Source organism: Rhinoderma darwinii, chromosome 1 (genome assembly GCF_050947455.1).
Source record: "Rhinoderma darwinii isolate aRhiDar2 chromosome 1, aRhiDar2.hap1, whole genome shotgun sequence".
NCBI classification, from domain to species: Eukaryota; Metazoa; Chordata; class Amphibia; order Anura; family Rhinodermatidae; genus Rhinoderma; species Rhinoderma darwinii.
The window spans coordinates 634,724,695-634,747,087 of record NC_134687.1 but is presented as its reverse complement, the minus strand read 5'-3'; the positions used below and the strand labels follow the sequence as shown (position 1 = coordinate 634,747,087).

Here is a 22,393-nt window from a genome sequence, read left to right as displayed (position 1 = left end):
GTGACGCGTCCCTCTCGACATCCGGGCCGACGTCCTGGATGACGTTTCAGGCCATGTGACCGCTGCAGCCAATCACAGGCTGCAGCGGTCACATGGACTGCCGCGTCATCCAGGGATGTCGGGCTGGATGTGAAGAGAGGGACGCGTCACCAAGACAACGGCCGGGTAAGTATGAATTTCTTTAACTTTTATTACAGAAAAGGCTGTCCCTTCTCTCTATCCTGCACTGATAGAGAGAAGGGGCTGCCGATTAGTGCAGTGCTATTTTGCCGCCAAAAACGTGCTCGTAAATACGGGTGGAATACGGGTGCAATACGGGTGACACCGGACCCATATTTACGGGCACGGGTTCGTAAATACTGGTGCAAAACGGGTGGAATACGTGTGACACCGAACCCGTATTTACGCCAGTATTTACGGGTGGGAAAAAATACGGTCGTGTGCATGAGGCCTTAGACTGTGTTACCTGTGATCTACACTGGACTGTGATTCTTTGCCAGGGACTGTTTGTCGTGGTGGGCTTCATATCCCAATTTTCAATGCTCTTGAAGCCACCACATTGCTTTTCCCTTCTTTTATTCGGATCCGTTTTTGAATCTTATGTAATAATATTTTGTATTGTATGTCCTAATAAAATGTTGCTAATTTTCTACTTTATTTGTGGCGTAATGACTTCTCCTCCTCTAAGTCTTTCATGATTATATGAAGTTTTGCTGTGCTATTTATATATAATGAGGCGCATTGGACACTTGTTTATGGCGCCTAACTCTCTACCTAACCTGGTAAGTCCTTATATTTAAATCTATGGAGAATTGTATTATTTACCCCATTATTATACCCTCTTATTATATCCTGATGTACTCCGCACATATTACATATATCCTGATGTACTCCTCACAGATTACATATACCCTGATGTACTCCTCACATATTACATATACCCCTGATATACTCCGCACATATTACGTATACCCTGATGTACTCCGCACATATTACATATATCCTGATGTACTCCTCACAGATTACATATACCCTGATGTACTCCTCACATATTACATATACCCCTGATATACTCCGCACATATTACATATACCCTGATGTACTCCGCCCAGCTTACATATACCCTGATGTACTCCTCACAGATTACATAGACCCTGATGTACTCCTCACAGATTACATATACCCTGATGTACTCCGCACATATTACATATACCCTGATGTACTCCTCACAGATTACATATACCCTGATGTACTCCGCACAGATTACATATACCCTGATGTACTCCTCACATATTACATATACCCTGATGTACTCCTCACAGATTACATATACACTGATGTACTCCTCACATATTACATATACCCTGATGTACTCCTCACAGTTTACATATACCCTGATGTACTCCGCACATATTACATATACCCTGATGTACTCCTCACAGCTTACATATACCCTGATGTACTCCTCACAGATTACATATACCCCTGATATACTCCGCACAGATTACATATACCCCTGATATACTCCGCACAGATTACATATACCCCTGATATACTCCGCACAGATTACATATACCCCTGATATACTCCGCACAGATTACATATACCCCTGATATACTCCGCACAGATTACATATACCCCTGATATACTCCGCACAGATTACATATACCCCTGATGTTCTCACCACAGCTTACATATACCCTGATGTACTCCGCACAGATTATATATGCCCCCACATTATAAACGGAAATACCAGCAAAACCCCAAACAGAACTATTATCAAGCAAAATCCATGCTCAAAATGGCGGTCTTTCCCTTCTTAGCCCTACAGTGTGCCCAAACAGCAATTTATGGCCACAAGTAAGACATTACCATACCCGGGAGAACCCGCTTAACAATTTATGGGGTAAGATTCTCTAGGGGCACAACATCTTGTGCGGTGAATGGGCAGATCAGTGGAGAAATTGCAATTTTCACTTTGCACAATCCACTGCGTATTCATTTCTGAAAAACACCTGTGGTGTCTAAATTCTCACTACACCCCTTGATAAATGCCTTTAGGGGTGTAGTTTCTAAAACGGGGTCACTTTTGTTTGGTACATCAGGGGTTTTGCAAATGCAACACGGCGTCCGCAAACCATTCCAGCAAAATCTACGCTCCAAAAGATAAATACCGCTCCTTTTCTTCTGAATGCTCCCATATACGTAAACAGCCGATTATAACCACATATGGGGTGTTACCGTACTCGGGAGAAATTACTTTACAAATGTTGGGGTGCTTTTTCTTCTCTATTCCTTGTAAAAATGAAAAATGTGTATCTAAAACGACATCTTGTTGGAAAAAAAAATTATTTTTCATTTTCATGGCTTAATTCAAATTCAGCAAAAAACCTTTGGGATCAAAATTTTCACTATACCCCTAGATGATTCCTCAGGGGGTGCAGTTTCCCTAATGGAGTCACTTTTGGGGTGTTTCCACTGTACTAGTACTACAGGGGCTCAGCAAATGTGACATGGCGCCCAGAAACCATTCCAAAATCCAAATGGTGCTCCTTCCATTCTGAGCCCTACCGTGTGTCCAAACAGATGTTTGTGACCACATGTGGGGTATTGTTTTACTCGGGAGAAGTTGCTTTACAAATGTTGTGGTGCTTTTTCTCCTTCAGTCCTTGTGGAAATGAAAAAAAAATACCTAAACCTACATTTTCTTTGAAAAAATGTAGATTTTCATTTTTACGGCCTACTTACAATAAGTTCTGTAAAACACCTGTGGGGTCAAACTGCTCACTGTACCCCTAGATAATTTCCTCATGGGGTGTAGTTTCCAAAATGGGGTCACTTGTGGGGGGTTTCCACTGTTTTGTCCCCTCAGGGGCTTTGTAAATGCGACATGGCCTCCGCAAACCATTCCTGCTAAATTTGAGTTCCAAAAGCCAAATGGCGCTCTTTCCCTTCTCAGCCCTGCCGTGTGTCCAAACAGCCGTTTATTACCACATGTGGGGCATTGTTTTACTCGGGAGAAATTTCTTTACAAATTTTATGGTGCTTTTTCTCCTTTTAGTCCTTGTGGAAATGAAAAAAAATTAGCTAAACCTACAATTTATTTGAAAAAATTTAGATTTTCATTTTCACAGCCTACTTGCAAAAATTTCTGCAAAAAACCTGTGGGGTCAAAATGCTCACTATACCCCTAGATAATTTCCTCAAGGGGTATAGTTTCCAAAATGGGGTCACTTGTTGGGGGTTTCCACTGTTTTGTCACCTCAGGGGCTTTGCAAATGTGACCTGGCCTCCGCAAACCATTCCTACTAAATTTGAGCTCCAAGAGCCAAATGGCGCACTTTCCATTCTAAGCCCTGCCGTGTGTCCAAACAACCGTTTATTACCACATGTGGGGTATTGTTTTACTCGGGAGAAATTGCTCTACAAATGTGGTGCTTTTTCTTCTTTAGTTCTCTTGGAAATGAAAAAAAATTAGCTAAACCTACATTTTATTTGAAAAAATGTAGATTTTCATGGCCTAGTTCGAAAAATTTTTGCAAAAAAACTGGCCGGTCAAAATGCTTTCTACACCCCTAGATAAATTCCTCGAGGGGTGTAGTTTCCCAAATGGGGTCACTTTTGGGGGGTTTCCACTGTTTTAGTTCCACTAGACCTGTTCAAAGCTGACATGGTGCCTAAAATATATTCTAATAAAAAGGAGGCCCAAAATCCACTAGGTGCTCCTTTGCTTCTGAGCCCGGTGCTTCAGTCCAGTAGCACACTAGGGCCATATGTGGGATATTTCCTAAAACTGCAGAACCTGGGCAATAAATATTGAGTTGCATTTCTTTGGTAAAACATTCTGTGGTACAAAAAAAATGGATTCAAAATGAATTTCTGGAAAAAAATAATGAACTTTGTAAATTTCACCTCTACTTTGCCTTCATTCCTGCGCAATGTCTAAAGGGTTAAGAAACTTTCTAAATGCTGTTTTGAATACTTTGAGGGGTGCAGTTTTTAAAATGGGGTGACTTATTGGGGGTTTCTAATATCTAGACCTCAAAGCCACTTCACAACTGAACTGGCCCCTGTAAATGTAGCATTTTGAAATTTTCTTGAAAATGTGAGAAATTGCTGCTAAAGTTCTAAGCCTTGTAACGTCCTAGAAAAATAAAATGATGATCAAAAAACGATGCCAATCTAAAGTAGACATATGGGGGATGTTAGTTAGCAACATTTTTGTGTGGTATAACTGCCTGTCTTACAAGCAGATACATTTAAATTGAGAAAAATGCTAATTTTTGAAATTTTTCGCTAAATTTTGGTGTTTTTCACAATTAAATACTGAATGTATCGGGCAAATTTTGCCAGTAACAAAGTCCAATGTGTCACGAGAAAACAATCTCAGAATCGCTTGGATAGGTAAAAGCATTCCGGAGTTATTACCACATAAAGTGAAACATGTCAGATTTGAAAAATGAGGCTCTGTCAGGAAGGTCAAAAGTGGCCAAAGAGGGAAGGGGTTAAAGAGGCTCTGTCACCAGATTCTCAAATCCCTATCTCCTATTGCATGTGATCAGCGCTGCAATGTAGATAACAGTAATGTGTTTTTTTTTTTTTTTAAAAAACGTTCATTTTTGGCCAAGTTATGAGCTATTTTATATATATGCAAATGAGGTTTGAAATGGACAACTGGGCGTTTTTTTTTCGTTATGTCCAACTGGGCGTGTATTGTGTTTTTAAGTGGGCGTGTTTACGTGTATGACGCTGACCAATCAGTGACCAGTCAGTGTCATACACTCCTCTACATTCATTTACAAGCAGCACAGCGTTCTTACTAGAACGATGTGCAGCCACATACACAAGTGTCCTGATAATAAATACACATGACCTCCAGCCTGGACGTCATGTGTATTCAGAATCCTGACACTTCTGACTCTTTTTCTCTGAGATTTCCAGCAAGAGAAGCGAATTCTCGTTAACCTCGTAATCTCGCGAGATTACGAGTGGCTTGCTGTAATCTCACAGAAAAGAGTCAGAAGTGTCAGGATTCTGAGTACACATGACGTCCAGGCTGGAGGTCATGTGTATTCATTATCAGGACACTTGTGTATGTGGCTGCACATCGTTCTAGTAAGAACGCTGTGCTGCTTGTAAATGAATGGAGAGGAGTGTATGACACTGACTGGTCACTGATTGGTCAGCGTCATACACGTAAACACGCCCACTTAAAAACACAATACACGCCCAGTTGGACATAACGAAAAAAAAACGCCCAGTTGTCCATTTCAAACCTCATTTGCATATATATATAAAATAGCTCATAACTTGGCCAAAAATGAACGGTTTAAAAAAAAACAAAAAAAACGTTACTGTTCTCTACATTGCAGCGCCGATCACATGCAATAGGAGATAGGGGTTTAGAATCTGGTGACCGAGCCTCTTTAACCGGTTAAGGACTAGGCTGTTTTACAGATAAATGACCAGAGCAAATGTCACAATTTTGCTATGCTCTTCTTTAGATGATTATAACTCTGCAGGTGAATAAAGTTCATCTTTGAATTTTACACTATTTTTAAAGGACAGGTTGGGCTTTGTTTTAGTGCCATTTGTCAGTATATATCATTTTTATTTTTTTCTCTAAAGTGGGCAAAATTGGAAAAAAATGCAAGAATTTAGCAATTGCGTCAGTTTATACCAGCATTTTTCACACACGGTATAGACCACGGACAAAATTAATCTCCTTTCACATTCTTCCACTTCTCCTGAGCATGGGGATACCAAATATGTGGCCTTATTTATCACATAGAGATGTAGGAGGGCGGAGGATAGAAGAAGATTATTTCACAAATCGCCTTTTTTCAAAGCTGGTTTTACAAAACTCAACAGAGTTTCTATAACACTTCCAAAATATCTGCTCTAAGCAGAAATCCCAAAATATTCATCTAGGGGTATAATGGGAATTTATTTTTTGGCGTTTTCTAAAATAAGAAATTGCAGGTTTATGCAAATGGAGCTCTCCAGCAGATGAACTTTAGAAAACATCAAACATGACATCCACCCCCCACCCATTCCCTCCCTCACCCTTGGAGTAAAATCAGGCCCCCGACCCATTCCCTCCCTCACCCTTGGATTAAAATCAGGGGAAAAATAAAAAAGTAATGTAGGGCAAATATATTTTCAACAAATTAACTAAAATCTAATAATGCAGAACAGTGTGGTATTTTTTAAAACATGGCTCAATGCACAGGCCTGGTTGCGAGGGACATGAGGGACAGAAATATCGGGAATCTTTGCGGTGCCCGTCTTTTCTGCAGATGCGGCACTTTTTCTGGGGGTTGCTTCTGGTTGGTGTTGGGGGAATCCGACTGATGAAGTGTCTTTCAGTAAGTCGCGTGACATCCTCAGACTGGGGGCATTCTCGGGTGTCCTGAACATCAAAAGTGAGGCCTTCAATAATTTTCTCCTGGAAATCCAGGTATCTGTCTCTGCCTCTGTTTTTTTTGTAGAGCACAAATGAGTTGTGGATTGCCACCTGTAACAAATAAATGGCCACTTTTTTGTACCAGGTTTTTGTTTTTCGCTTTACTAAATAGGGCTGTAAAACCTGGTCGCTTAAATCCACCCCCCCCCCCCATGTACTTGTTATATTCGGACACGCTCACTAGTTTGTGCTTGTGCGATGTTGCCCCCCTTTCCCTCACTGCCACTGTTCCTGCGGTATGAATCGTGCTTAGCACATACAAGTCTTTGCGATCCCTGAACTTGACCGCCAGCAATTCCTCGGATGCATAAGCACAGGAGTCCCCCTTTACTATGCGCTTCCCCACTAATTGCTGTGGAAAACCAGTTCGGTTTTTGCGCATGGTACCCCATGCCCCAGTCCTTGCAGCATGCAAATGCCTAAACAGGGGCACACTAGAATAAAAATTGTCGCAGTACAGGTGGTACCCCTTGTGAAGCAGAGGCTGCATTATCTCCCACACGATCTTACTGCTGGTGGAAAGATCAGGGGGGCATCCAGGAACATTTATTGAGCGGTCCCGCGCTTCATACATTCTGAAGACGGTGGTATATCCTGACCCGCTTTTGCACAGTTTATAAAGCTTAACGCCATATCTTGCCCTTTTGGAAGGTAGATATTGGCGAAAGCCAAGTCTTCCATGGAAGTTGAGGAGGGATTCGTCCACACTTACATTGCAGAAATTATTCAGGGAATTTATTAGCGGTCCAATTTTGAACAACCGATCCCGGTTTGCATCGGTACTTGGGGGGGGGGGGGCCTGTGCGTTGTTGAAGTGGAGGAACCTCATTATTGTCTCATAACGAGACCTGGGCATTACTGCAGAATATACTGGTGTGGCTTGGGCGGGTCTTGTTGACCAGTAAGACCTAATGGAGGGCTTTTTGACAATACCCATATTTAGGGTGAGCCCCAAATTTTTTTTTAATTCCTGCAAATTGGTGAGCGTCCAATCTCTGGCATGGGTGGATGAAGGTTTCTGCCTTATATATTGAGTGGCATATAAATTAGTTACGTGGACAATCTGATTTAGGATGTCGTCCGTTATAAATAAATGGAAGTAATCCATTTGGACAAAATTTGTATTGTCCACGGTTATGCCAGGAGTGGCAGTAAATCCGTGGATTCTAGGCCCAAAAGATGGGGCAGGTGCCCATACAAGAGCCTGGACTGGAGGGACCAGGCTGTCCCGTGCTACAGCGCTACTAGGCCCTGCGCTTTCATGTTCTGCAGTTTCAACTGCATCAGGGACAACGTCCCCTGAAGATGAACCTGAAGTGACGCTATCATTGTCACTGCCCAAACAGGTTCCAACTCTGACGCCATCTCTGATGCGGTCTCCGACTCAGACCACAGCATGGGGTATGCCTCCTCGGCGCTAAACAACTTCCTCGCCATAACTAACACTAACTAAACATTTTTTTATTTTTATTTTATAAAACACACAAACTAACTGCTATATATATCTACACTACCGCTAACAAAAAAATAAACCGCTATTGCTATATATATTATATATATGTGGATATATATATAATTATATACTCCCTACCTGCCTATTCTAATAGAATAAAAGAAAGAAAGGTAGATAGAAATCAATCTATCCATCTATCTTTTTTTCTATCTATACAATCTATCTATACAGAGAATATTTTAGAGTGTAACTGTATTTTTTGTGTAACTGTAATCTTCTGGCAGATTCTCCCGAGTCTCTTCTTCTCCTCAAACTTAAACAATGTTTGAGGAGAAGAAAAGAGGCAGGAGATTTACTGCCAGAAAAGTCAAAATAAAACAAATGTGGTCGCTGTGATAGGTTTTCACAGCGACCACATGTTCAGGGACCATCATATTGGTCCCTGATACTCTGCCCAGTGCCCAGAGCTGTTGGTAACAGCGTGGGCACAGGTCTGTGTGCACGCGATCGCGTGCACACTGTTTTATACGCAGAAATGCATGTGATTGGTTGTCACAGCGATCACGTGTTCAGGGGCCAAAAGATTGGCCCCTGACATTCTGCCCAGTGCCCATGGCTGTTAGCAACAGCCAGGGCATAGAGCTGTGTGCACGCGATCGCGCGTGCACAGTCTCTGAAGTGCCGGCGTAATTAGTCTATACGGTGGACTTCAGAGACCCTGACCGTTGGCCGTATGTATACAGCCAGCGGTCGGGAACCTGTTAAGGAAGGGGGGGGGGTGTTAATAGTAACCTCTAGCAGCCAGTCCATAGAGGAAGAAAGTATTTTATAAAGTAAGGATTCTGATACTTAGAAACACGGTCGCTGAAGACCCCGTGTCAGTTGTGGGGGTCACGGGGCCCCATCATAGATGATCTGCTCCGTACTGTAGGCGGCCACATCTGGCCCTGGTGAACATTCTCTTATATAACCAGTGACTGATCTGCGCTGCTCTTATAATCTTTATAACACGAGGAGTGTAAAGTTCTACCATGTGTGGGCAGCGGACATGACAATCGTTTGGAAAGATGTTCTGCAGGTTTATAATACTGGAGTCTTCTCTTCTGCACACTCCAACAATTCTGCACTTCTAAGGCCTCGTGCACACGACCGTATTTTTTCCCACCCGTAAATACGGGTCCGGTGTCACACGTATTCCACCCGTTTTGCACCCGTATTTACGGGCACGTTTTTGGCTGCAAAATTACACTGCACTAATCGGCAGCCCCTTCTCTCTATCAGTGCAGGATAGAGAGAAGGGACAGCCCTTTCTGTAATAAAAGTTAAAGAAATTCATACTTACCGGCCGTTGTCTTGGTGACGCTTCCCTCTCTTCACATCCAGCCCGACATCCCTGGATGACGCGGCAGTCCATGTGACCGCTGCAGCCTGTAATTGGCTGCAGCGGTCACATGGGCTGAAACGTCATCCAGGGAAGTCGGCCCGGATGTCGAGAAGGACGCGTCACCAAGGCAACGTCCAGGAGACCGGACTGGAGGAAGCAGGAAGTTCTCCGTAAGTATGAACGTCTTTTTCTTTTTTTTACAGGTTGCTCTATATTCGGTAAATAGTCACTGTCCAGGGTGCTGAAAGAGTTACTGCCGATCAGTTAACTCTTTCAGCACTCTGGACAGTGACTATTTACCGACGTCGCCTAGCAACGTTCCCGTAATGACTGGTGCACACACGTAGCCACCCGTCATTACGGGAGCTCCATAGACTTCTATTGGCTGTCCGTGCCGTTATTACGGCCTGAAATAGGACATGTTCTATCTTTTTCAACGGCACGGGCACCTTCCCGTAAGAAAACGGGAAGGTACCCGTGGCCAATAGAAGTCTATGAGCCCGTTATTACGGGTCGTAATAACGGGTGTTTTTACGGTCGTGTGCATGAGGCCTAGGTGGAAGGAAAAATAACTACTGTTCATATATCCTATAATTAATGGCTTGAAACCCCCTCCCTTAGTCAAAGCAGAGGCTTCTTCACCCCCTAAGGCTGGGTTCACACGACCTCGATTTATGTCTGAAAATAAGGCTACAATACGTCGGCAAACATCTGCCCATTCATTTGAATGGGTTTGTCGACGTACTGTGCAGACGACCTGTAATTTACGCGTCGTCGTTTGACAGCTGTCAAATGACGACGCGTAAAATGACTGCCTCGTCAAAGAAGTGCAGGACACTTCTTTGGACTTTTTGGAGCCGTTTTCTCAGACTCCAATGAAAACAGCTCCAAAAACGGACGTAAAAAACGCCGCGAAAAACGTGAGTTGCTCAAAAAACGTCTGAAAATCAGGGGCTGTTTTCCCTTGAAAACAGCTCCGTATTTTCAGACGTTTTTGGTCACTACGTGTGCACATACCCTTAGTCACATTAAAATTGGAAAAATCTATCCTGGAAGTGTCACTTTTTTATTGTAGATTTAACCCCTTCGCGCTCAGTGGCATAATAATCCGTTGCGCTAAGTGTATCGTTCGCGCTCAGCGACGGACTATTACGTCGCGGGGAAAATGCATCGCCATTCTGCCGCGATGGTCCCGCCTCCACGATCGCCACTTTTGGTCAGTTAGTGAGCAACTGTCCAATAGTGGCGATCAGTCGCTTCACTTCCTCTCCCTTACCTCACATCCGCCCTGAACGCCCTGTTGGAGTTAGTGAGGCATTCAGAGCGGTTGTGAGAAGGAGAGAAGAGAAAGTGTGGAAAAAGTGAAATAAGAAGTTAAAAAACAACTTTTTTCTGTTTCCCACCTCCCCAATCCACTACCCAGTCCTGTACCCTTCCTCATTGTGTTCCCCCCACGTTTTTGGTCAGTGATCTCCTATCGCTGACCACTTCTTAGTCTTCAGGAACAATTTCTTGGTCCCTGGGGATTATTTTAGTTTTTTTCTTCATATAAAACAAAAAAAATATAAAAATAAAAAAATAGTTTAGCCAATTTTGACAATTTAACTGGTTAGTTTAGTATTAGGGTTAGTTAGTGTCAGGGAACCGTCAAAAAGCGTCAGGGAATTTATTGTCAGTATTCCGTCACCGTAGTTAGATCTAGCGTTAGGTGTCCATCACCGTAGTTAGGTTTAGCGTCAGGGAAGCTCGTAATAATCTAGATAGGTTTAGTGTCAGGTACCCGTCACCGTAGTTAGGTTTAGTGTTGGGGAAGCTCGGAATAATCTAGTTGGGTTTAGTGTCAGGGAATAGTCGCCGTAGTTAGATTTAGTCTCAGGGAAATTCAAATAAAATCTAGTTAGGTTTAGTGTTAGGAACCCTCGCCCTAGTTAGGTTTAGTCTCAGGGAAGCCCACTCATTCTATAAAAACTAATTTTTTTGGCTGGTATAGGTAGCATCCTATTGCACCTAGTTAGGGAAGGAATTAAACATGTCCCAACGGACATTTAGTGCCGAAGAGGCATATTCATTTCTTGCCTCCGACACAGAGTCGTCGGATGGTGAGACTCTGTTTTACTTATCATCCACCTCATCCAGTGATGAAGAAGAGGAGCCCCTTAGGAGACGCCCCAGGACCACCACTGCAGTTGAAGCCCCCAAGCGAAATGACCCCGCCGCAGCTCAAGCCCCCGAGCGAAGTGACCCCATTTGGACCCCCACACCAGACATTTGAGCCCCAAATCCCAGAGTACACGGGCAGCTCAGGGATAAAATTTAACACGGCAGTGCTCAGTGAGATGGACTTTTTCAAGTTCTTCTTCACTGATGACTTTATAGAACTAATGGTCTCCCAGACTAATTTATATGCCCAACAGTATATAACCAAGAACCCCACATCATTTTATGCCCAATCCCACAGGTGGACTCCTGTAGATACAGCAGAGTTGGGCAAGTTCTGGGGACTTCATTTGAACATGGGGCCTATGAAAAAGCCATCCATTAGGACCTACTGGAGCACGGACATCTTATACCACACCCCGATGTACCGTATGGCCATGTCCCGGATGTGTTAAGAGGCAATACTTCGCTTCTTACATTATACGGATAATGAGCAGTGCCCACCCCGAGATGACCCCAGTTTTGACCGTTTATACAAACTGAGACCCCTATTAGACCATTTCAGTGCCCGGTTTGCCCAAGCATACACCCCCGAGAAGTTTATTTCTATAGATGAATCCCTGGTACATTTTAAAGGGAGGCTTCAATTCCGCCAGTATCTGCCGAGTAAGAGGGCAAGGTATGGCGTGAAGATGTATAAGCTGTGCGAGAGTGCATCAGGGTATACATATAAATTCAGGATATATGAAGGGAAGGACAGCAGTATTCAGCCCCCAGAATGCGCCCCCCCCCTTACTGGGAATTAATGCAAAAATTGTGTGGGATTTGGTGCACCCACTGCTGGACGAGGGTTACCACCTCTACCTGGATAATTTTTATACCAGTGTCCCACTCTTCAAGTGCCTTTCTTCCAGAAGTCCTGCGGCATGCGGCACTGCTAGAAGAAATCTGAAAGGCCTCCCTAAGACTCTGCAGGGCAAACACTCAGAAGGGGTGAGAGCAGGGCACAATCTAGCAGCAATTTATTGTGTGTCAAGTACAAGGACAAGAGAGATGTCCTTGTATTGACAACAATACATGGCCACACCAGTACCCATGTACCTGTACGAGGTACCAGTACAGAGACCCCCAAACCAGACTGCATCCTGGACTACAATAGGTATATGGGAGGGGTGGACTTGTCAGATCAAGTCCTGAAGCCCTACAGCGCCATGCGGAAATCGAGGGTGTGGTATAAGAAGCTGGCCGGGCACATCATACAGATGGTATTGTACAATGCGTATGTGCTACATCGATGTGCAGGCCAGAGGGGAACTTTCCTGGAATTTCAAGAGGTGGTTATCAAGAACCTAATCTTTAGGGACCAAGAAGGGGGGGCACACAGTAATTCTGGAAGCGAGGCCACACGCATCGTACCAGGGCAACATTTTCCAGGAGAAGTTCCCCAAACTGGCAAGAAGGGAAAAAGTCAAAAGAGGTGCAGAGTCTGCTCAAAGTGGGGGATAAGGAGGGAAACAATATACCAATGCGACACGTGTCCCTAAAAACCAGGGCTCTGTATGAAAGATTGTTTTTGAATTTATCATGCAGCCTTTAATTTTTTATTTACCCTGATGCACTCCGCGCTGTGTGCCCAGGCAGCTGATATCAGCCACATGTAGGGTATTGCCGTACCCGGGAGAACCCACATTACAGCTTATGGGTTGTAGATCTCCGGTGGCGCTTGCTGGGCACACTATATCGGACACTGACATGCCATATATATATATATATATATATATATATATATATATATATATATAGAAAATTGCAAATCTCACTCTGCACCATCTGCTGCGCATTATCTTTTACACAGTACCTGAGGAGTCAAAATGCTCACTACACCTCTAGATGAATGTCTTAAGGGGTGTAGTTTTTAAAATGGGGTCACTTCTCAGGGGTTTCAACTGTACTGGTACCTCAGGGGCTTCTGCATACATGACTTAGCACCAGAAAATCTCCAGTAGACCAAATAGTCCTTTTCTTCTGAGCCCTGCCGTGTGCCCAGGCAGCTAATAACAGCCACATGTAGGGTATTGCCGTACCCGTGAGAACCCATGGTACAGCTTATGGGGTGTAGATCTCCGGTGGCGCATGCTGGGCACACTATATAGAGTTCTTAAAGAGCTTAGTTCAGTTATTTCTGTCCCCCTCTTCATAATATTTAGAGAGTCTCTCATGAGTGGTATAGTGCCAAGGGACTGGCGCAGGGCAAATGTGGTGCCTATTTTCAAAAAGGGCTCTAGGTTTTCGCCGGGTAATTATAGACCAGTAAGCTTAACATCAATTGTGGGGAAAATGTTTGAGGGGCTATTGAGGGACTATATACAGAATTATGTGACAATAAATAGTATTATAAGTGACAGCCAGCACGGTTTTACAAAGGACAGAAGTTGTCAAACCAACCTGATTTGTTTTTATGAAGAGGTAAGCAGAAGCCTAGACAGAGGGGCCGCTGTGGATAGTGTTTTTGGACTTTGCAAAGGCATTTGACACTGTCCCTCATAGACGTCTAATGGGTAAATTAAGGACTATAGGTTTAGAAAGTATAGTTTGTAATTGGATTGAGAATTGGCTCAAGGACCGTATCCAGAGAGTTGTGGTCAATGATTCCTACTCTGAATGGTCCCCAGTTATAAGTGGTGTACCCCAGGGTTCAGTGCTGGGACCACTATTAGTCAACTTATTTATTAATGATATAGAGGATGGGATTAATAGCACTATTTCTATTTTTGCAGATGACACCAAGCTATGTAATATAGTTCAGACTATGGAAGATGTTTGTGAATTGCAGGCAGATTTAAACAAACTAAGTGTTTGGGCGTCCACTTGGCAAATGAAGTTTAATGTAGATAAATGTAAAGTTATGCATCTGGGTACGAAAAACCTGCAAGCATCATATGTCCTAGGGGGAGCTACACTGGGGGAGTCAATTGTTGAGAAGGATCTGGGTGTTCTTATAAATCATAAACTCAATAACAGCAGGCAGTGTCAATCAGCTGCTTCAAAGGCCAGCAAAATATTGTCGTGTATCAAAAGAGGCATGGACTCACGGGACAGGGATGTAATATTACCACTTTACAAAGCATTAGTGAGGCCTCATCTAGAATATGCAGTCCAGTTCTGGGCTCCAGTTCATAGAAAGGATGCCCTGGAGTTGGAAAAAATACAAAGAAGAGCAACGAAGCTAATAAGGGGCATGGAGAATCTAAGTTATGAGGAAAGATTAAAAGAACTAAACCTATTTAGCCTTGAGAAAAGACGACTAAGGGGGGACATGATTAACTTATATAAATATATGAATGGCGCATACAAAAAATATGGTGAAATCCTGTTCCATGTAAAACCCCCTCAAAAAACAAGGGGGCACTCCCTCCGTCTGGAGAAAAAAAGGTTCAACCTGCAGAGGCGACAAGCCTTCTTTACTGTGAGAACTGTGAATCTATGGAATAGCCTACCGCAGGAGCTGGTCGCAGCAGGGACAGTAGATGGCTTTAAAAAAGGCTTAGATAATTTCCTAGAACAAAAAAATATTAACTGCTATGTGTAGAAATTTTTTACTTCCCCTTTCCCATCCCACTTCCCCTTTCCCATCCCTTGGTTGAACTTGATGGACATGTCTTTTTTCAACCGTACAAACTATGTAACTATATCGGACACTGACATGCCATATATATATATGTGTAGAAAATTGCAAGTCTCACTCTGCACCATCTGCTGCGCATTATCTTTTACACAGTACCTGTGGGGTCAAAATGATCACTACACCTCTAGATAAATGTCTTAAGGGGTGTAGTTTTTAAAATGGGGTCACTTCTCTGTGGTTTCAACTGTACTGGTACCTCAGGGGCTTCTGCTTACATGACTTAGCACCAGAAAAGCTCCAGGAGGGCAAATGGTGGTCCTTTCCGTCTGAGCCCTGCCATGGGCCCAAACGGCAGTTTATCACCACAAATGGGCTATTGCCGCACTAAGGACAAATTGGGCAAGAAAATGGGGTATTTTGTTCCCTGTGAAAATAAGAAATTTTGATCAAAAATTACATCTTATTGGAAAAAATGTCATATTTTTAATGTCACAGCCCAATTGAAATAGGTGCTGTGAAAAAACTATACAGTCAAAATGCTAACAACAACCATAAATGAATTCCTTGAGGGGTGTAGTTTCCAAAATGGGGTCACTTCTGGTGGGTTTCCATTGCTTTGATACCTCAACACCTCTTCAAACCTGGCATGCTGCCTAAAATATATTCTAATAAAAAAGAGGCCTCAAAATGCACTAGGTGCTCCATTGCTTCTGGAGCTTGTGTTTTAGTCCACGAGCACACTAGAGCCACATGTGGGACATTTCTAAAAACTGCAGAATCTGGACAATACATATTTAGTAGTGTTTCTCTGGTAAAACCTTCTGTGTTACAGAATTTTTTTTTATAAAATTGAAATTCAGCAAGAAAAATGAATTTTGCAAATTTCACCTCCACTTTGCTTTAATTCCTGTGAAACACCTGAAGGGTTAAGAAACTGTCTAAATGCTGTTTTGAATACTTTAAGGGGTCTAGTTTTTAAAATGGGGTGTTTTATGGGGGGTTTCTAATACATAGGCCCCTCTAAGCCACTTCAGAACTGAACAGGTACCTTAAAAAAAAGGCTTTTGAAATTTTCTTAAAAATATGAGAAATTGCTGTTTTATGTTCTAAGCCTTGTAACGTCCAAGAAAAATAAAAGAATGTTCAAAAAACGATGCCAATCTAAAGTAGACATATGGGAAATGTGAACTAGTAACTATTTTGGGTGGTATAACCGTCTGTTTTACAAGCAGATGCATTTAAATTCTGAAAAATGCTATTTTTTTTTCTAAATTTTGCAATTTTTCACCAATAAACACTGAATTTATCGACCACATTTTACCAAGAATATGAAGCCCAAAGTGTCACGAGAAAACAATCTCAGAATCGCTTGGATAGGTTTAAGCATTCCGACGTTATTACCACATAAAGTGAAATATGTCAGATTTGAAAAATGGGCTCTGAGCCTTAAAGAGGCTCTGTCACCAGATTTTGCAGCCCCTATCTCCTATTGCAGCAGATAGGCGCTGCAATGTAGATTACAGTAACGTTTTTATTTTTAAAAAACGAGCATTTTTGGCCAAGTTATGACCATTTTTGTATTTATGTAAATGAGGCTTGCAAAAGTACAACTGGGCGTGTTTAAAAGTAAAAGTACAACTGGGCGTGTATTGTGTTCGTTACATCTGGATGTTTTTACTTCTTTTACTAGCTGGGCGTTCTGACGAGAAGTATCATCCACTTCTCTTCAGAACGCCCAGCTTCTGGCAGATCACGCTGTGACGTCACTTCCCCAGGTCCTGCATCGTGTCAGACGAGCGAGGACACATCGGCACCAGAGGCTACATTTGATTCTGCAGCAGCATCGGCGTTTGCAGGTAAGATGTAGCTACTTACCTGCAAACGCTGATGCTGCTGCAGAATCAACTGTAGCCTCTGGGTTAAGGACGCAGCCTAGTTTTGGCCTTAAGGCTCAGAGCCCATTTTTCAAATCTGACATATTTCACTTTATGTGGTAATAACGTCGGAATGCTTAAACCTATCCAAGCGATTCTGAGATTGTTTTCTCGTGACACATTGGGCTTCATGTTCGTGGTAAAATGTGGTCGATAAATTCAGTGTTTATTGGTGAAAAATTGCAAAATGTAGAGAAAATGTAGAAACAATAGCATTTTTCAGAATTTAAATGCATCTGCTTTTAAAACAGATGGTTATACCACCCAAAATAGTTACTAGTTCACATTTCCCATATGTCTACTTTAGATTGGCATCGTTTTTCGAACATTTTTATTTTTCTTAGACTTTAAAAGGCTTAGAACATAAACAGCAATTTCTCATATTTTTAAGAAAATTTCAAAAGCCTTTTTTTTTAAGGTACCTGTTTAGTTCTGAAGTGGCTTTGAGGGGCCTATGTATTAGGAACCCCAATAAAAAAAAAACATTTTAAAAACTAGACCCCTCAAAGTATTCAAACAGCATTTAGAAAGTTTTTTTTAACCCTTTAGGCATTTCACAGGAATTAATGCAAGTGGAGGTGAAATTTGTAAATTTCATTTTTCTTGCGGAATTTCAATTTGATTCAATTTTTTTCTGTAACACAAAGTTTTACCAGAGAAATACTACTAAATGTGTATTGTTCAGATTCTGCAGTTTTTATAAATGTCCCACATTGTGGCTCTATTGTTCTCGTGGACTAAAACACAAGCCCCAGAAGCAATGGAGCACCTAGTGCATTTTGAGGCCTCTTTTTTTTATTAGAATATATTTTAGGCAGCATGCCAGGTTTGAAGAGGCGTTGAGGTGCCAAAACAGTAGGAATCCCCCAAAAGTGACCCCATTTTGGAAACTACACCCCTCAAGGAATTCATTTATGGTTGTTGTTATCATTTTGACCACACAGTTTTTTCACAGCACGCATTTGAATTGGGCTGTGAAATTAAAAAAATTTCATTTTTTCCAATAAGATGTCATTTTTTATCAAAATTTCTTATTTTCACAGTGAATAAAATACCCAATTTTTTTGCCCTATGTGTCCTTAGTGCGGCAATACCCCATTTGTGGCGATAAACTGCCGTTTGGGCCCATGGGAGGGCTCAGAAGGAAAGGACCACCATTTGGCCTACTGGAGCTTTTCTGGTGCTAAGTCATGTATGCAAAAGCCCCTGAGGTACCAGTACAGTTGAAACCCCAGAGAAGTGACCCCATTTTAAAAACTACACCCCTTAAAGGAACAGTGTCACCCAAATTTTTTTTTTATATCAGTTTTATGTTAGGGTTTTATTAAAAACGTTTATATTTATTTGTGGGTTACTTTTTTCTATTTTTACACTTTTTCTTCCCTATGGGGGCTGCCATTTTTTTTTCCATTTCTGTATGTGTCAATTAATGACAAATACAGACATGGAATACGGCAGCTCCAGTCCCATAGGGACTGCGAACGGGGCCCGTTCCATCCACTATGGTGTACGCCGTGTGTGTGGGAACGGCGCATGCGCCGCTCCCACACAGTCAGATTTGAAATGTGCGCCATCCGGCGCCATTTTCCTGTGGACCGGAAGTTGCGGCCGGACAGTAAGATTACTACTTCCGGTCGCGGCTTCCGGACTTGTGCACATGGAGCAGCGGCAACAGACGGAGCGGACGGACCGGAGGGAGCGGCGGCGACTGGAGCAGGTAAGTGATTTCTATGTATGTTCGTGTTTCAGTGTGTTTTACTAGTGTATGTAAACCTTCTACTCTGTGTGTTAGCTCAAAAAATGGCGACACACAGTGTAGGAGGTTAGACCGTTAAAACCCCTCGTTTCTCCCGGCACTAGCCAGGATAAAGGAGGGGGGGATTCTGAGAGCTCACTAGAGCGAGGGATTTTTTCCCAATTTTGCAGCATAAAGCAATGTGGTTGCTTTACCACATGCAATGCTGCAATTTTGGGAATTGCTCCATCTAGTGACCAGTGCTGGGAAATATTATAAATTGAATCCAATTTATAATATTTCCGGACTCGTGAAAAAAATTAGAACAATGTTTAATCACCTACACACTAATTGTTTAACTAAAAAAAAAACAACATGTTTTGCTGGCAACACATTCCCTTTAAGACATTCATCTAAAGGTGTAGTGAGCATTTTGACCCCACAGGTACTATGTAAAAGATATTGCGCAGCAGATGGTGCAGAGTGAGATTTGCAATTTTATATATATATGCCATGTCCATGTCCGATATAGTGTGCCCAGCATGTGCCACCGGAGATATACACCCCATAAGCTGTAATGTGGGTTCTCCTGGGTACGGCAATACCTTACATGTGGCTGTTATCTGCTGCCTGGGCACACAGCAGGGCTCAGAAGGGAAAGATGAGGGATAAGCTGTGCGGAGTGCTACAGGGTAGATTAAAAATTAAGGGATATATGATAAATTCGAAAACACTCTTTCATACAGAGCCCTGGTTTTCGGGACACGTGTCACATTGGTATATTGTGTCCTGCCTTATCCCCCTCTTTGAGCAGACTCTGCACCTCTTTTGACTTTTTCCCTTCTTGCCAGTTTGGGGAACTTCTCCTGGAAAGCGTTGCCCTGGTACGATGCGTGTGGCCTCGCTTCCAGAAGTACTGGGTGTCCCCCTTCTTGGTCCCTAAAGATTAGGTTCTTGATAACCACCTCTTGAAAAATTCCAGGAAAGTTCCCTTCTGGCCTGTACATCAACGTAGCATGTACACATTGTATAATGCCATCTGTATGAGGTGCCCGGCCAGCTTCTTATACCACACCGCATGGCGCTGTAGGGCTTCAGGACTTGATCTGACAAGTCCACCCCTCCCATATACCTATTGTAGTCCAGGATGCAGTCTGGTTTGGGGGTCTCTGTACTGGTACCTCGTACAGGTACAGGGGTACTGGTGTGGCATCTCTCTTGTCTTGTACTTGACACACAATATGTTGCTGCTAGAATGTGCCCTGCTCTCACCCCTTCTGAGTGTTTGCCCAAGCAGAGTCTTAGGGAGGCCTCTCAGATTTCTTCTAGCAGTGCCGCATGCCGCAGGACTTCTGGAAGCGAGGCACTTGAAGAGTGGGGCACTGGTATAAAAATTATCCAGGTAGAGGTGGTAACCCTGGTCCAGCAGTGGGTGCACCAAATCCCACACAATTTTTGCATTACCTCCCAGTAAGGTGGGGCATTCTGGGGGCTGAATACTGGTGTCCTTCCCTTCATATATCCTAAATTTGTAGGTATACCCTGATGCACTCGCACAGCTTGTACATCTTCACGACATACCTTGCCCCCTTACTCGGCAGGTACTGGCGGAATTGAAGCCTCCCTTTAAAATGCACCAGGGACTCATCAATAGAAATACACTTCTCGGGGTGTATGCTTGGGCAAACCGGGCACTGAAACGGTCTAATAGGGGTCTCTGTTTATACAAACGGTCAAAACTGGGGTCATCTCGGGGTGGGCACTGCTCATTATCTGTATAATGTAAGAAGCGAAGTATTGCCTCATAACGCATCCTGGACATGGCCATACGGTACATCGGGGTGTGGTATAAGATGTCCGTACTCCAGTAGGTCCTAATGGATGGCTTTTTCAGAAGCCCCATGTTCAAGTGAAGTCCCCAGAACTTGCCCAACTCTGCTGTATCTACAGTCCACCTGTGGGATTGGGCATACAATGATGTGGGGTTCTTAGTAATATACTGTTGGGCATATAAATGAGTCTGGGAGACAATAAGATCTATAAAGTCATCAGTGAAGAAGAACTTGAAAAAGTCAATTTCACTGAGCCCTGCTGTATTAAATGTTATCCCTGAGGTGCCCGTGTACTCTGGGATTTGGGGCTCATAAATGTCTGGTGTGGGGGTCCAAATGGGGTCACTTCGCTCGGGGGTTTGAGCTGCGGTGGGGTCATTTCGCTCGGGGATTTCAACTGCAGTGGTGGTCCTGGGGCGTCTCACCATCCAACGAGTCTGTGTCGGAGGCAAGAAATGAATATGCCTCTTCGGCACTAAATGTCCGTTGGGACATGTTTGATTCCTTCCCTAACTAGGAGCAATAGGCTGCTACCTAAACCAGCCCAAAAAATTGGTGTTTTAATAGAACGAGTGGGCTTACCTGAGACTAAACCTAACTAGGGCGAGGGTTCCTAACATGAATATGATCGGCGCTGCAATGTAGATAATAGCAACGTGTTTTTTTTTTTTTTTGTTTTTTTTTTTAAACGATCATTTTTGCCCAAGTTATGAGCAATTTTATATTTATGAAAATGAGCTTTTCAATGGACAACTGGGCGTGTTCTCTCGTTTTACCAACTGGGCGTGTATTGTGTTTTTACCAACTGGGCGTTGTGAATAGAAGTGTATGACGCTGACAAATCCGCATCATACACTTCTCATCGTTCCCACCCAGCTTCTTTCACTGCAGACACACAGCATGACGTCACCCACAGGTCCTTCAACCTTGGCGTCGGACAGAGAAGGTACATGGGCTCCAGCCGTCCGAGTGGGTAATATGCTCATCTCTAGGGAGTTTACTATGCTTACCTGCACACGGTGATGCTGCTGCAGATTCAACTGTACTCTCTTGGACGGCTGGAGCCCATGTATCTTCTCTTTTCCGACGCCAAGGTTGAAGGACCTGTGGGCCTCATCGTTCCCACCCAGCTTCTTTCACTGCAGACATACAGCGTGACGTCACCCACAGGTCCTTCAACCTTGGCGTCGGAAGAGAGAAGATACATTGGCTCCAGCCGTCCGAGAGAGTACAGTTGAATCTGCAGCAGCATCACCGTGTGCAGGTAAGCATAGTAAACTCCCTAGAGACGAGCATATTACCCACCCGGACGTCTGGAGCCCATGTATCTTCTCTGTCCGACGCCAAGGTTGAAGGACCTGTGGGTGACGTCACGCTGTGTGTCTGCAGTGAAAGAAGCTGGGTGGGAACGATGAGAAGTGTATGACGCGGATTTGTCAGCGTCATACACTTCTATTCACAATGTCCGGTTGGTAAAAACACAATACACGCCCGGTTGGTAAAAACACAATTACACGCCCAGTTGGTAAAACGAGAAAACGCCCAGATGTCCATTGAAAAGCTCATTTGCATAAATATAAAATTGCTCATAACTTGGGCAAAAATTACCATTTTTCAAAAAAAAACAAAAAAACTTTTATACTACTACATTGCAGCGCCGATCATATTCAATAGTAGATAGGGATTTGATAATCTGGTGACAGAGCCTCTTTAAATTGTCTAAGTTAAATGGTTTTTTGTTTTTTTTATATGTTTTATAAAGAAAAAAATTATCCCCAGGGACCAAGAAATTGATCCTGAAGTGGTC

The 22,393-nt window shown here is 43.1% G+C and overlaps 2 protein-coding genes across 5 annotated transcripts in view; one reads left to right on the top strand and one right to left on the bottom strand.

Annotated features, from left to right (window-relative positions):
* Positions 1 to 22,393, bottom strand: part of LOC142654474 (uncharacterized) — a 1,458,099-nt gene that overhangs the window by 528,381 nt on the left and 907,325 nt on the right.
* LOC142654947 (uncharacterized) overlaps positions 1 to 22,393 on the top strand; it is a 78,333-nt gene that overhangs the window by 7,298 nt on the left and 48,642 nt on the right. The window contains exon 1 of one of the 4 annotated variants that reach the window (XM_075829017.1): positions 21,759 to 21,850. The exons of the other annotated variants lie outside the window; for them this stretch is intronic. The gene's annotated coding sequence lies outside the window, so the exon portion shown is untranslated. Of the gene's footprint in view, positions 1 to 21,758; positions 21,851 to 22,393 lie in introns of those variants that run through there. 4 annotated transcript variants of the gene reach the window in all.